Source organism: Henckelia pumila, chromosome 3, assembly GCF_033568475.1.
Source record: "Henckelia pumila isolate YLH828 chromosome 3, ASM3356847v2, whole genome shotgun sequence".
In the NCBI taxonomy this organism is placed as follows: Eukaryota; Viridiplantae; Streptophyta; class Magnoliopsida; order Lamiales; family Gesneriaceae; genus Henckelia; species Henckelia pumila.
Window position 1 is genome coordinate 155,277,602 of NC_133122.1, and position 17,759 is coordinate 155,295,360.

Here is a 17,759-nt window from a genome sequence, read left to right on the forward strand (position 1 = left end):
TGAGCAAATTTCATTTTTGGGTCATATAGTTTCAGCTAAGGGCATTGAAGTGGATCCGTCCAAGGTGGAAGCAGTTCGGAAATGGGTTTCTCCGAAGAATGCTACAAAAATACGGGGCTTCTTGGGTTTAACAGGCTGCTACCGACGATTTATTCAATATTTCTCTAATATAGCTCTACTATTAACATCTTTAACTCGGAAAGGTGTGAACCTCATGTGGAGAGAACAATGTGAGAAAAGCTTCGCAGAGTTGAAGGAGAGACTGATGTCAGCGCCAGTGCTAGCAATTATAGAAGGCACAGGTCGTTTTGTGGTGTACACAGATGCTTCAAAGAGTGGATTAGGGGTTGTTCTGATGCAAGATGATAAGGTGATCTCTTATGCATCTCGACAGCTGAAGATTCATGAGAAAATATACCTGACTCATGATCTCGAGTTGGCGGCCGTTGTTTTTTTATTAAAGCTGGGGAGACACTACTTGTATGGTGAGAAGTGTCATATTTTCACCGACCATAAGAGCCTAAAATACTTCTTCACTTAGAAAGAGTTGAACATGAGGCAGAGGCGTTGGATGGAGTTGGTAAAATACTACGACTGCGACATTAGCTACCATTCAGGTAAGACTAATGTAGTGGCAGATGCATTGAGTCGCAAGTCTGCGACGTTGAACCAGTTATGTGAGACCTCGATTCTAATCGGCTAATATCAAATAATCCATAATTAAACATCATTAATCAAAGCCTAAAAGAAAAGGAAAGAATTTTTTTTTTTGAATGAATAGTGCCGCGCTCGATCCTAGAAAATTCCAGGATCGAGCGCACCATATTCCTGAACTCTCTGCCGAGAAAAAATATAAGTGCCGCGCTCGATCCTACAAAAATCCAGGATCGAGCGCACCAAAATTCTGAGTCTACTGCCTCAATATTTTCAGGGGCTGCGCTCGATCCTAGCATTTCTTAGGATCGAGCGCACCCTGGGCAACAGAAATTTACCAGAAATCAGGGCAATGATTCAAACTCCAATCACCAATCTAACGTGCTTAAATCCTAATCCAATCCATAATTCATTCAACATGCATAGCTCAAACTTCATGGATTAATCCATAATCAATATCATACTTCATCATTCTATCCTGCTTGATTCCGAATCTAGTAACATGCAATCAATAAACTATCTTCGATAATCAATAATCATCAATCGAAATTGGTTCTAATATTCAATACTTCAAAATCAAATACAACCCATTCGAATTCTAACATGATTTCAAAACATAAACTAGATTGGCATGCATTTCCAATTCTATTTCGAAGTCCCACTTCTATTCTTCATTCTCGTTCTATCCCTGTCGTCTCTGACTCGATCCTGCCCCACCTGTTGCCAAGTACACATACAAACAAAGACAACAGCCGGATAATCCGGTGAGAATAATATTCTCAGTAAAAGAGATTGACATGCAATCAAATAAACATATCAAGTCATGATATGAATTCATTCCTCATATAATCAATTAATCCATTCAAGTACTGAATTAAAATGATATGCATGTCTTTAAAACTTCTGGATTATCTGACTCAGATAATCAAATGGAATTCTTCTTTCTTTCTTTCTTTCTTTCTTTCTTTCTTTCTTTCTTCGGTTTGGGATCCCGAGGTTAAAATATCCAACAATCACACCGAACTCCCCTTTCGAGGTGGACGAGGTATATTTTAATCCTCTAGACTCCAGAGCATTATAGAAAGTTAATCGACACTTGTAGTAATTCGCCTACCAAGGCCACTCAACTATAATCTCCAGATCGTCTAATTCAAAACGAATAATCATTCGGCTCAATATGAATGCATATGTCATCTCATGCATTCAATCATATTTTCAATCATCAATTCGAATAAACATTCAATCATGATTTCAAATAAGAATTCAATCATGATGTCAAATAAGCATTCAATCATGCAAGTATATGAATTTTTTTGGACTCGAATCAAGTCGGATTCGAGTTAATCATTCCATTCAAGTCTAAGTCATCTTTTACCTCTTTCAAACGTCGATGCTCCAAACCTGGAAACAACAATAATACAAGAATTCCAAATCAAAATTCCATTCCAAACAAAGTTCAACGATGAAGATAATTCAAGTCAACTTCCGAGGATGAGATCAACTCGATACCAAACCTCGATCAACTCTTCAACGATTCGAAAGCTGTCAATTCTGAACTCCGCTATCTTCAATCAATCTGTACGGATACAAACACAATCCAATAACAATCCATCCAAACCAAATTAATCCCAAAACTCAACAAAACTTCCAAAATTTTTAAAATTCAAACCGGCGGCATAACGGCTATAATCTGATAAACCGGAAATGCAGATAGCATTATATCAATCCAAAAGACTCAAATCAACCAACGTTCCACCATAAAAATCCAATTCTAACAAATCATAAAACTCAACTTTCGAAAATTCCTTCAAAAATTCATAACAAATCCGAACGACGCTCTAATTCAAAACCGACAGATAATAAACGATCAGAACTCTGTCAAGAACAACATACTCGAATCTCGAACGATTCTAACAACATTCGAAAAATAGAATGAACCTGATCGTAGAAAAACTTACGATTGAACGAAGCTCTCTCAGTCGTGATCGCTAATCTGCCTTCAGAAATAAATTCCAACGGACGGATAAAAAAAAACGGAGAATTCCAAAGCTTGAAACTCACGTTTGGAGTTCTTCAATGGAGGGGAGGCGTGTTGGAGGGAGGATGAGTGAATGAGAAGAGTCAAAGAGATTATAAATATCTAACAAATCCAATATTTATATTTTAGTCCCTCAAAAATCCAAAATTTGCAAAAAGGACCCTGATCAAAATCAAGTCGGCTCTTGAACTCTGGAATCTCCGATTATCTCAAATAAAGTCAATTAAGATAAAATCGGGGCGTTACAATTCTCTCCCTCTAAGAAAAAATTTCGTCCTCGAAATCAAACACGGTTCTAACACGAACTGTGTCTCTCCAATTTACTCCTTCAAGTCCGTCAATCCAAAGTCGACTCATTCTCGTCAGAATAATATTCCTCTGCTTAGTCACAATTTGATTCATCTTTGGTTCCAAAACAGATGACACAGAAAATCACCTCCTATCAACGGGAATCTTATTCTCTTCTCGTACAACTCTTGAAAAGTGCATTCAATAATTCACCAAAAAGCTGTCGTTGTACGAAGTCTCCACAAGAATTCGGAGTTCTGCCAACTAGTGATAAGTCGAGCACTACAACTCATGGCATAACTTCAAAAGTTCAACTCATATGCTCTGGCTGCCCATAGTTCTGAGGGTATCGTACTAAATAATGTTGAATTCAGACCACAAAACTTCATCGAAGTCCTTTCCTAAAGATGTGCATCAAAGATCTCTGTCTAAACTAACAGACTTCTGCAAATCACACAGTCTGACAAAAATTTCCTGACAGAAATCTAACATATGATCATGTATGAGAACCAATCCATAGGGAAAACAATAGCAGAATAATAATCGTCAATCATACACGGATAGCAACTCAACTTAAACAGATCACAGAAGTCTCGCTACGTATCCCTCGAACGTAATCTCTATCTCATTCTGATTCGGCTCAAAAGCAAAATTCCTGATAGGCCTCCTAACTGTTTCAAACTCTAATCAGAAGTGTAACAATCACCGATCAAAAAAAATACCGATAGTAGATAAAATAAGAACAGATCTTTCGGCTCAAAGCATCAGCTGTTGCATACAATTCCTCAGGAAATATTCGCAGTCAGAATCTCATATTATCTAATCCTCTTCTCTATCTACAAATCAGTTCCGTCTGCGAAAAAAAATACTACAATTCCTAAGATTAGAACAGATCACGAAAATTCTTCATAAGACAATAGTTAACAGATCTTCTGATCAATAAGATCGCTGCGAGCCCAAAGTCCAGATTCAGACATTGAGTCTCGAGAGTATTCCGCTGTCTCGATGCTCAAGCAAATAAATGATTTTTGTGAACAATAGCATACCACAATCTCAATAAGAAGAAGTTCCTGACACTGAAGATCATCAGTCCAGAAGGAGGTAAAAATTCCTAAAGCACTGATCAATCTCTTCTACAATCAATAAGAACTAGTATCATAAGATGAAGTCCAAACAGAAGAACATACTCTGTGAAGTAATCGGCTTCACCCACGATAAGAATCCCTCTAAGAATCAGGGATAGAATTCATAAATTTTTCCAATCTTGGATAAGGACGTCGATCTAGATCATAAAATCGAGGAAGACAACTCGATCCAAACAGCATTCAAACATCGAAGAATAACATACCACTGTTTGGCACAAAATCTGCTATATGATCCTCAAAAGCTCTGAATGATCAGTACAATTCTCATTACCAGAAAGCAAGAAATTCATCAATAAGAATTCCTAATTTCAACTAATACTTCTGATAGATTCGGTCAACAGAAAAATTCTTCAACAATACAGGAGTATTTGTCAAATCAAACGGCCTGTCAAAGGTTCAAACTGGCCATACCTCAATTCGGAAACGATTATGAGAAAGTTCACTTCACGAACTTCCTGAAGATAAAATTCGGATCCCCATTCAGTGTCGAACTCGTTCTGACAATCGGGACCAATCTAGAAGTTTATTCCAAACAACTTCAGTCGTTCAATAACCACTGACACATCAACCAATTCAGGTTACAATCCAATACATCAACTGTAAAGCTTCGAGAGTTCGTTGATAATATTCTGTAACAATAGTCATTCAACAGAATAAATCAAGAATTCTTAGAATCGAGAATTCTTAACGGAATATTCCATCACTTGATCAAGGATACTCAGATGACATCTCATCTCAGACTCAACAAAGTAGTCTTGCTACGAAAATCATCAAAATGTGATCCCAATTCCCTTCTGAATCAGAATAGACTGTACAACAGAAATTCGGATTGCTCTCTCTCTGACTGCTGACAGTTCAAAACATCAAAAGCCATACTTTGAACTTCATGCTTCCTCATCCTCTATTCGATCTGATTCCTCAATTCATCAAACATCTTCCGATCATCTGGAAGAACTCTGAATAAACTTCAAAACGCCAATCTCCTGATACTCTGTCTCAAACCGAAACATCTGGCACAACAAAAGTTATTTGCTAAGAAGGCATCAATATAAACCTGAAACCCAGATTATACCCAGATATGATCTATCTTCATCGGATTCTGAAAGGTCGAATCTGATTCCAAAGCGTTCTCAATCTTCTTAATCAACTCTGGTTCAAAATTGAATGAAGGAGTCAAGATAAACGTTCCATCTATTCCCGACTCTATCAGAAGTGCAGCAATCATCTGTCAAAGAGGACAACTGAAGTAGATAAAATAACAACAAATTATTCAGATTAAATTCTTAGCTGTTACAATCAATTCTCCGGATAACAATAGAATTCGCAGTCAGATAAATCGTCCTCTAAAACTCTCTCTACCAACTCATAATCAGTTCGGACTGCGATGATCAACTTCTATCTTCCAAGATCAGAACAGATTACAAAAATCTTCCATGCAAGAAAATGATGCTAGATCTTTCGAGCAATAAGATCTCTATGAGACTCAAATCGGAAACTAACATTGCGTCTCGAGCGTCTTCAACTTCGTCGATGCTGAAGTTAACAAGGAGTTCTTTTGAATAGGAATAAGTCTCCACTCTCAATAAGAAGGAATGCAAAGCACCGAAAGGTCATCAATACCGAAGAAATCAATAATACTGAGGTGCTATTCAATCTCTCCTTCAATTCAATAAGAACTGGTCTCAAAGATACAAACTAAACAGAAGAACATAATCTGCTGAGTAATCGTCTTCTCAACAATAAGAATTCCTCAAAGGATTCGCGATAGAACATGCTAAATCCTAGAATCTTCAAATTTTAGAAAAGGACGTCAATCCAGATCAATTCATAACAGCTCCAGTCTTGAGGTGTTCTATAAAATTCCATCTTCCTAGAGAAAAGATCGAGGAAAAGACAACTCGGTCTCAACAAGATTCAGACGTCAAAAGAATAGCATAATTGATCGACATGCAAATCTGCGAATAATTCTTAAAGAATCTGAAAGATCAATACGGCTCTTCGAAGGATAAGAGATTCATCGATAAGAATAATCAAGAACTCATCTACAAATCTATGAAAGATTTGGTTCAAAAGACTCATAACATTGCAGATGCAATTCCAATTCAATCTGTATGCTAAAATTCAAATCGGTCGTACTTCATTCTGAATTCGATCTCTGAAACCTCTTCCCTTCAGATTATCAGTCGATGATGTCTGATCTAAATTTAATGTTGAACTCTTCCTCTCGACGCGGAGGCAAATCTGGAATCTCAACAAGAACAACATCAGCAATTTCAACAACTCTTTTAAATCAACCAACACGGTTGATTCAAGACATCATCGGAGGTAAATCCACTCTTCTGTCATCTCAGATCCGAATCTGGCAACAATCTGAAATCAACCTCGGTTGCTCTGTACTCGGTTAATGCACTACATCGATAATATAATCAAAATCTGATAACCAAAGTATAGTACTATTCAGTACAATCAACTATCATCGAAACAAAGTTCAAAAATTCGAACTAAACTCACCGCAACTAATTCAGATACTCAAAAGTAGAGGAAGCATAATCTAACTTCTCAATAAGAAGAAAAAGTTGCATCAATATCTAACAGTATAAGAGTCGAAAGACCAAAATCGAACAGTTACCTGCTTCATCATCGTCAGGAGCAGTTAGAGTCTGTGAATCCTCGATAAGAGCAAGTACCCCAGCCTGTCGCAGAAATTCGGATTTAAACAAACTCAACGAAACGACCAAACCTTGTTTCTCTATGGCTTTCTTCTTCGATAACCACCAATCTTTTCGAAATGCCTTGCAGTTGGTACCCAACTAACCGAATCCGTCGTTCGTCGGTGTAGTTTAAAAGAATCAAACAACTGATCGATATCTTCTAATCAGCTTTCACACCCAAAATCATTCTCAGAACTCCTCAGAGTTGGAGGGCTAAATGAGTGAAATCTCATCAGTAATGATTCCATCAGTGTCGGAGTGACATCCATCAGTTCAGTCACAGAACAATTCTGTACAATCGGTTCGCTACTATTTGAATCCTGTTCAAAACTTGCTGAATAGAAAATCTGATTCAAGAGGATTAGGACACAACATCTCAAATACATCTATCCGGTGTCCAACAACCTCAGCTCGACATACTCATTCGATCTCAAGAGTATTCAATGTAACCAATAACCCGAAACAGTTCGTATCTCAATTAATTCATGCTTTAAAATTTAAATCACATATCCAAGTAATTCAAATAATTCTCAATCATAAAGCATGATCGCATATTCTTCAATCATAGAATTAATCAATCACATGCGAGAAATTAAGTTCAAGCGGACTCAATCTACCCCGCTCACTTCTAGAAATAAAATCCAGAAACTTATTGCTTTGAAACCACTTAATGTGAGACCTCGATTCTAATCGGCTAATATCAAATAATCCATAATTAAACATCATTAATCAAAGCCTAAAAGAAAAGGAAAGAATTTTTTTTTCTTTTTTGAATGAATAGTGCCGCGCTCGATCCTAGAAAATTCCAGGATCGAGCGCACCATATTCCTGACTCTCTACCGAGAAAAAATATAAGTGCCGCGCTCGATCCTACAAAAAGCCAGGATCGAGCGCACCAAAATTCTGAGTCTACTGCCTCAATATTTTCAGGGGCTGCGCTCGATCCCAGCATTTCTTAGGATCGAGCGCACCTTGGGCAACAGAAATTTACCAGAAATCATGGAAATGCTTCAAACTTCAATCACCAATCTAACGTGCTTAAATCCTAATCCAATCCATAAATCATTCAACATGCATAGCTCAAACTTCATGCATTAATCCATAATCAATATCATACTTCATCATTCTATCCTGCTTGATTCCGAATCTAGTAACATGCAATCAATAAACTATCTTCGATAATCAATAATCATCAATCGAAATCGGTTCTAATATTCAATACTTCAAAATCAAATACAACCCATTCGAATTCTAACATGATTTCAAAACATAAACTAGATTGTCATGAATTTCCAATTCTATTTCGAAGTCCCACTTCTATTCTTCATTCTCATTCTATCCCTGTCGTCTCTGACTCGATCCTGCCCCACCTGTTGCCAAGTACACATACAAACAAAGACAATAGCCGGATAATCCGGTGAGAATAATATTCCCAGTAAAAGAGATTGACATGCAATCAAATAAACATATCAAGTCATGATATGAATTCATTCCTCATATAATCAATTAATCCATTCAAGTACTGAATTAAAATGATATGCATGTCTTTAAAACTTCTGGATTATCAGACTCAGATAATCAAATGAAATTCTTCTTTCTTTCTTTCTTTCTTTCTTCGGTTTGGGATCCCGAGGTTAAAATATCCAACAATCACACCGAACTCTCCTTTCGAGATGGACAAGGTATATTTTAATCCTCTAGACTCCAGAGCATTATAGAGAGTTAATCGAAACTTGTAGTAATTCGCCTACCAAGGCCACTCAACTATAATCTCCAGATCGTCTAATTCAAAACGAATAATCATTCGGCTCAATATGAATGCATATGTCATCTCATGCATTCAATCATATTTTCAATCATCAATTCGAATAAACATTCAATCATGATTTCAAATAAGAATTCAATCATGATGTCAATAAGCATTCAATCATGCAAGTATGTGAATTTCTTCGGAACACTCGAATCAAGTCGGATTCGAGTTAATCGTTCCATTCAAGTCTAAGTCATCTTTTACCTCTTTCAAACGTCGATGCTCCAAACCTGGAAACAACAACAATACAAGAATTCCAAATCAAAATTCCATTCCAAACAAAGTTCAACGATGAAGATAATTCAAGTCAACTTCCGAGGATGAGATCAACTCGATACCAAATCTCGATCAACTCTTCAACGATTCGAAAGCTGTCAATTCTGAACTCCACTATCTTCAATCAATCTGTACGGATACAAACACAGTCCAATAACAATCCATCCAAACCAAATTAATCCCAAAACTCAACAAAACTTCCAAAATTCGTAAAATTCAAACCGGCGGCATAACTGCTATAATCTGATAAACCGGAAACGCAGATAGCATTATATCAATCCAAAAGACTCAAATCAACCAACGTTCCACCATAACAATCCAATTCTAACAAATCATAAAACTCAACTTTCGAAAATCCCTTCAAAAATTCATACAAATCCGAACGACGCTATAATTCAAAACCGACAGATAATAAACGATCAGAACTCTGTCAAGAACAACATACTCGAATCTCGAACGATTCTAACAACATTCTAAAAATAGAATGAACCTGATCGTAGAAAAACTTACGATAGAACGAAGCTCTCTCAGTCGTGATCGCTAATCTGCCTTCAGAAATAAATTCCAACGGACGGATCGACAAAAACGGAGAATTCCAAAGCTTGAAACTCACGTTTGGAGTTCTTAAATGGAGGGGAGGCGTGTGGGAGGGAGGATGAGCGAATGATAAGAGTCAAAGAGATTATATATATCTAACAAATCCAATATTTACATTTTAGTCCCTCAAAAATCCGAAATTTGCAAAAAGGACCCTGATCAAAATCAAGTCGGCTCTTGAACTCTGGAATCTCCGATTATCTCAAATAAAGTCAATTAAGATAAAATCGGGGTGTTAAAAGTTAACAGCTCAACATGAGTTAATTGCAGATTTTCAACGGATGAAACTAGAAGTATCCGAACCAATGTAGTTATGCACTCTATTAGCTTTAACTGTAGTGCCAAGTTTTCTTGACAGGATTCGATCAGGCCAAGCTTCTTATGAACAGTTGATGGCATGAAGGAATAGAGATGAGGCTAAGGGTGGTACCCTGTATACTGTCAAGGATGGGATTGTTCATCACAAAGGTAGAATGTGGGTGCCAGTAGTAGACTCACTGAGAATAGAAGTGATGACTTAAGCTCATACTGTCCCGTAATCCCTTCATCCTGGGAGTACGAATATGTATAAGGACCTGCAATCCGTATATTGGTGGTCAGTTATGAAGAAGGACATTGTAAGATTTGTGAGTGAATGTTTGACTTTTCAGCAGGTGAAGATTGAGCACCAGAGGTCGGAAGGACTTTTGAAACCATTTCCAATACCCCCATGGAAGTGGGAGGATGTGACGATGGATTTCGTGGTAGGATTTTCAGTTACACCGCGAAGGATGAACTTGATTTGGGTGATAGTTGACCGGCTAACGAAGTCAGCTCATTTTATTCCAGTCAAGAATAATTTCTCAATGAATCAGTATGCAGAGCTGTAGATTCGATAAATAGTCAGAATGCATGGAGTACCAGTGAGAATAGTATCTGATAGAGATCCCAAGTTCACCTCGAAATTTTGGGGAAGTTTACATAGAGGATTGAGAACGAAGTTGGCTTTCAGTACAACATCCACCCAGAGACAGATGGTCAGTCAGAACGAGTAATTCAGATACTCGAAGATATGTTGAGGGCTTGTATGATCGACTTTGAAGGTAATTGGGAATCAAAATTACCTTTACTGGAGTTCACCTATAACAATAGTTATCAAACAAATATTGGCATGGCTCCGTATGAGGCTTGTATGAAAAAAGATGTAGAACTCCCTTACACTAGGATGAAGTTGGAGAGAGAGATGTTTTGGGGCCAGAGATAGTGACTCAGACAGTAGATGTGATAGCCAAGATCAGAGACAGAATGTTGACAGCTCAAAGTCGACAAAAAAGTTATGCCGATCAGCGGCGTAGAGATTTGGAGTTCTAAGTAGGTGATCATGTGTTATTGAAGGTATCACCATGGAAGGGTATTATGAGGTTTGTAAAGAGAGGTAAATTGAGTTCAAGATACATAGGACCGTTTGAGATCCAAGAGAAAACGGGAACTCGAGCTTACCGAGTAGCTCTACCTCCAAACTTGGAGGGTGTGCACAATGTATTCCATATCTCCATGCTAAGGAAGTATGTGGCGAACCCCGCTCATGTTATTCGCCATGAGCCAGTGGATTGGACGCCAGACTTGTCCTACGAGGACATGCCTGTTCAAATCTTGGACACACAAGTTCGTAGGTTGAGGAACAGAGAGATTCCAATGGTAAAAGTCCTTTGGCGCAACCAATTGGTCAAGGAAGCTACATGGGAAACCGAGCAGGATATGTAAGCACGCTATCCTGAACTATTTGGTAAGTCAAATTTCGAGGACAAAATTCTTATAAGGAGAGTAGAGTTGTAAGGTCCAAAAAGTCTACTAGCTTAATAATGATTAATTAATTAAATTATATGATTTAATACATGTTAATTGGAATATTTAATTGTTAAGTTTAATTATGTGAATCATTTTAATACCTGAAATTTTATGTGACGTGATGTGATCTTTAAAGTTTTCAGGTTGGTATCTAATTTTGGGTCGTAGAGACGAGTCTAGCCTTGGAACGAGTTAAGAAAAATATTTTTATTTAAATAAGTTTACAGTAGATGCAGTGTAATTATTATTGGGAGAGATAAAATATTTCAAAGGATTTTAATTAACTAATGGGCCGCGTTGGGAACCCATTAGTCACAAATCAAATTAAGCGTTTCATTATTTTATTCCTCTCATTTTGGAATGCTCACTTTCTCTTCTCCCATTCTATTTACGTGTTTTTGGGTCATAAAAAATCATGTTTTTGATATTTTAATGTATTTTAATTATTTTTAAGAATGTTTATGAAAAGGTTTCAAGTTTTCGATATCCGGGACAGACGTAATGCCTCACGTGGATCGGTCAAGTTATGTAATGCATGTTTATTTGACTTTCTCTTGAAAAATAATTTCTCATGAAATGTTTTAAATCTTGTAAGCATGTTAGCATCACGAGAAGTTTTATGAGCATGATTTTACGATGATACGAAATGATATGATAAGATGAATGCTATGTTACATGAAAAAATATTTTGATGATTTATTCGTCTTGTGGTGATTATACGGGGTATGCACTTCGGGATGAGCTTTGGAGCGGCTATCCAAACAAGGATCACGGGATGGTTATACGGGGTATGCACTTCGGGATTAGTTTCGGAGCGGCTATCCAAAGAATGAAAGTTTACGGACGTAATGCCATATGCTTGTTGTACAACAGGAACATATGAATGAATCATTATGACGGTTAACACAATTCACATACTTCATCACCCCTAAATGTTTATGTTATGGCTTTATTAAGATGCATTAATGTTACGTTTAGCATGAAAGTTTATGATAATGTTTTTATCTTTTAAAGTTTAGAAAAATCCTTTTTATGCATTTTTTTTGCTGAGTCTTTAGACTCATTATACTTGAATGGTGCAGGTAACGATGATGTTGATGCATTCATTGATGATTACATGGGTGGACATGAAGATGAGGCAGGGGTTGGTCCAGCGGGCGATGCATGAGTGCGAGATTTATGAAACCATTTTATGTTGATGAGAGGAAAACAAGATTTATTATTTCTTTTGATAGCCATGATTAACGAAGTCTTTTGAATGTTATTCCATTATTTTGTGCACATTTAAATTCGTTTATAAGACGATGCTTCTGCAAAAATTTTAATTTCCCCCAAATTTTTTGTTATCTTTTAAGTATGTATATTTGATTAAAGTTCTAATAAATATTGGGACATTACAATATGCATGCATTGACATGCTCCAAAAAAAGATTTTTCTTTAACACAAGAGTTAGCCATATCACAAGTAACCAAAATAAGACAATGACTACCACATGGAATATAAAAGGTTCTCGGATTTATATCAAGCAATTTTTTTTTGAATACCTTGATGTCTTCCTTTCATGTTGGAGCCATTATGATAACTTTTTCCTCTAATATTATAGGCATCAAGTCCAAGAGATTCCAATGCAACACACAATTCATTGAAAATGCTCAATCCACTTGTGTTTTTAACATTCAGAAATTCTATAAAGTACACCTCAATTTTGATCGGAATACATGATACATCAACACACCGTAATATTAAAGTCATATTTTCCTTGTAAATTGCATCATGAGTACAATCAATTAAGTATCACCAATGTTCTAAAAAGAGCTAGGCGGTAGGCGGGCGGCGACCCACCGCCTAGCGCCTAGCCGCATAGGCGGTTTTTTTTAAAACCTAAATAATAAATAACTTGGAATATTCATGAGTTTTACTATAAAATATAATTTTTATATCTTATGTTTTTCAGTTTTTGTACGAAAATCTTACAAAATTTTAATAAATAAGAACAAGAACAACAACAACATAAAAATTAATAGATATCAAGTCTTCATATGTAATATGAGATTTAATTTTTTGCTCCACTTTCTTTTCTGCGCTTCTTTTTTCTTTCTGTGTTTGTTTTTCGCTTCGCGTCTCTCTTTTAGTTTTTGATTTTTAATTTTTTTAATAAAAAATAGTAACCTCCTAGATGGATTTTTGTCAGCCTATGAGGCGTCCGGCAACGCTTAGAGGCATAGCCTAGCAAGAAAGCGAGGCGGTGGACAATCGCCTAGTGCCTAGGCGGCGCCTTTTAGAACACTGAGTATCACTGAATAATACTTTGCTTTCTTAATCTTTTCAATGACAACATTTTTAACCTTTAATGACAATTTTTATCAACTCATTTTGAATTTTATGACTTAGATAATGATGATGGATTTTTTTTTCCTTTAATGAGCCGAAGATGTTATTGTATTATAGAATCAAACTCGGCAATCATCTCAATCAAGCTCAGGAAATTACCTTTTAAATCATCCTCCAAATTTTCATTATTTCCACGGAAGGACAAAATATTTTTAGCCAAACATTTTACAAGTGCTAATTCTTGTCAAAACCCCTCTCCAGCGGTGTGTCTCATTTTTAATCTGTTTCTGCAATTCTTTGTCAATTGTTTTATTTTTCCTCAATGTAACTCCACCATAGATCTCAAATTAGCAAGATGTTCACGACTTTTTTCGTGTTTTCTAAGCTTCTCACTTAGATGTTTCCAGTCTCTAGATCTCTCTTCTTTTAATTGACTTCGTGATTGTAGTGTTTTGAAAAGTTTACAACAGAAACAAAATACTTTATCCAACTCCTTTGAATAAACTAGAAAATTTCCTTCATGAATTGTCTTGTTTGGATTCACTCTGTTATAATACTCTGAGGAAAAATGTCTACCAAGTTTATCCTGAGAGTATTCAAAATTAACCTCTCTAATTGAGCCTTTTTCAACGAGTAAATCCCTCATTTTTGTATCATGATTATCCCAAACTCTTGGATCAAATATATTCAGAGAATGATCTATTCTTTTATTTTCCTCATTATTAATTTTGTCTTCATCAATATCCATAGTGTTTGGAACATACCCATCTTCTATTTGTTCTTTAGAGTGATTTTCTTGTACGCTATGATCATTGAAATTGTCAATCAAAATTTCTTGCACTACATTCATTTCTTTACAAACAAACTTATCCATGGAACATTTCATTGATTGAGTAATCTTATTTTCTTTTTCCTTTTTCTTGGCCTTTTAGCACTTCCAGAGGGGTATTTTCTAGGTATCATATTTCTTTAAGTGCTGCTTGATTAAGTACAAATTCAACAAGACAATTGAGTTATACGAAATTATCTTTCAAATTTCATAATTATGAACTCAAATTCAGCAAAAGCCCCAATTTTCAATTTATGACCATTTAATTTAGCTATTCAAATTCAAATTCAAATTCAGCAAAAGCCCCAATTTTCAAAAAATTTCGAAATTCATACTCTAATCCTCGAATTTTTAGCCCCTACAATCCTCGAATTTTCAACACCTACACGACATTAACAACAAATATTAATATCTAAGATCAAATCAAATGATATTTAACAAAATATGTCGTGTGCATGTGAATTTGTGTATATCTTATTCATACCTTCGATTCTCCAACATGAGTTTGGGCATCGTGTGAATACCGCTTAATTCGGTATTTACTAGCAAGTATACTAGGCCAAGTAATAGTAAAGTGGACAGAGATTCCAAGTATCGATCCAACAGGGGCTGTTGTCAATTTTCAAGATTTGATTATTTTACTTAATCTAGACAAAATAATAAAACGAGTATGAATTGAATAAAATAAGAATTTAAAATAATAAATAATAATGAAATTAACTAGAAACTAAAACTAAATAATAATTCTAAATAAAATAAGTCAACCAAGACACACAGGTATCGAACAAATCATGTAACATGTAGTCGATTCATGACTCAAATTTTATCTTATATTACGAAGAATTCTCCTAAATATTTTAAAGGTATATTTATAAAACAATTAAACCTATTCAAATATTGATGGATTAATTTTTCATAATTATAATCAAATTCAAATGTCTTAGGAACTGTAAGAATTCATTTTGCACCTAAAACCGCACGATGAAATCGAATACTATTTCTAGACAATTTTACCTCGTGTTAATTATTAGAGTGATCGAAATCAATTCCTCCTCTGTCGACTTGGAATCATTTAACAATCAAGAAAACAATTGGCCAGATCATTTACAAGATAAATATAAATCTAAAAATCAATAATATAAAACAAAATCTGAAAAATCCCAAACAAAAATCCAAATTTTTTACATAAGTTTGTTCAGTCCAATCACGTGGCCTTGGTTGAAAAAAATCTAATCAATAGTTGAAAACAAAATTCAAACAAGTTTAATAATCAAAAGAGAAGAAAGGAAGAAAAACTCGATTGGAGCGTTCTTCAATCTCTAAGCTTCCGCCTAGCCGCCTCTTCTCTCTGCATGTGATCTCCCTTTCATCTGTTTTTAAGTCCCCTTTTATATGGCTTTGAAAGCCCATAAAATAAATCCCGTAAAATAAGAATTTTAATTGTCAAAAATTCTGATTTTCTGATCTGCGCGATATCTCGCTCGAGCGGTAGAAAATCCCACTCGAGCGAGCAACTTTTCGCCCAAAAAATGTATTTTTCCAGCCCAGGTCTCGCTCGAGCGGTAAAAAGTTGCCGCTCGAGCGAGAGAGTTTCTGTCCAGCGCGCAGTGTTTTTAAAAAATTCATATCTTGAGTTCTAGCGGTCGGAACGAGCCGAAATTTGGAAAGCAACTTTAAAACATCTTAAAATTTAATATGGACGGTGGAGATCGGATTTGTATATTTCTAGCATTAAAATTGAATTTTTGACCATTGCTTCTCCGTAATTTATTCTTGCGGCTCTTCTCTTGCTCCAAAAATCATGATTTCTTCAAATTCATAGAAAAATCAACTCGAAAAGTGAAATGCACATGCATGAGATTAATTATAAATAAAACATATAAAAACACACATGAAACCATATGAATGCATGCCAAATAAACCTAAAAATAACACAAAATAATGCACAAAAAATGCACTTATCATGTGATTACGTGTTCGAGTATTATATGTCATGTGAGTTTGTGTGTGTGTGTGTGTGTGTTGAAATTGACAATTGACAATTCAATTCATAAGCCACCGTAAGTTTTATGTTTACTTCAATTATTTTTATTTTTATTTATAATATAAAATAATTATTTGGGCCCCATTATATATAATAATTATGATTTAAATATATAATAAATGTTTTAAAAATGTATTAGTTTTATAATATGAGAGGGCCATTTTTTATACTCCTAAAATTATACAATCACACTGTAGTAACTTGCATCAGGTTTGAAGTTAATAAAATGTTAAATGTGATAAAAAGTTACTAACTAAACAAATCAAGAGAATAATTAGAATTAAAATATGAATTACAAGCTTCGGAACCAATGGAGAGTTGGGAAGATCTTAAGTCTAGTTCGGAAGCATCGAACCATGGCTTCATCATGTTTTAGATAAAGGAAAAGTACGAAAGATCCGAATTCAGTTCGAAGGTCCAAACTCCCTCACTTCGGAAGCAACAAAATATTCATGGTTAGTTCGGTAAGCAAGGTAAATTCGGAAGTTTCGAACCCATGATCGGAACATTCAATCCATGTCCAGGCCAACTGTTAATAAGGAGTTCGAACTCGAACACCCAGATACGTGTATGCAGAGTTCAGAACGTCTGAACCCAAGTTCGGAGCTTCCGAACTGTCTATATATAGGGGGTCCAAGACCTCATTTTCAATCACAAATGCAGTTATTCATTTCTTGAGTCAGTATATATAGAGAGCCCACCGATAATAGTGAGGTGATTCTCGAATAGCATCAAGGTTGTGAGTAGAAACTTGGATATCTCCATCAACGGGATAAAGACAGAGTAATTATGGTCCGAAAAAATCCTATTAGAAAATAGAATATCTGTTCGCTTAGTTAATGCTTTTCAAGAATGTTTATTGATATGATAATTACTTGACTGTAGGCTTGGAACCTAGACTCTGATTATACTTTATCTATCAACTAGAGGTACGTAAACAATGAGTGAGATTTCAGCTGAGTATGCATGCTTATATATTGCATTTTATGTGTCATGATACATGTTTTACTTATTTTTATACATATTGCATGTGTACATACACGTTGAGTCGTATCTTCTTCGAGATAGTCTATCTCACAACGACGCTCAGCCCTACACCTGTTATGTTGTCTGACATTGAGAGTTAGCACAATACGCGGAGACTGATTCTACGGTGATTTAGACGAGTATGTGAGCCAACCTGCGGTTAGATTCTCAGATGGATCTAC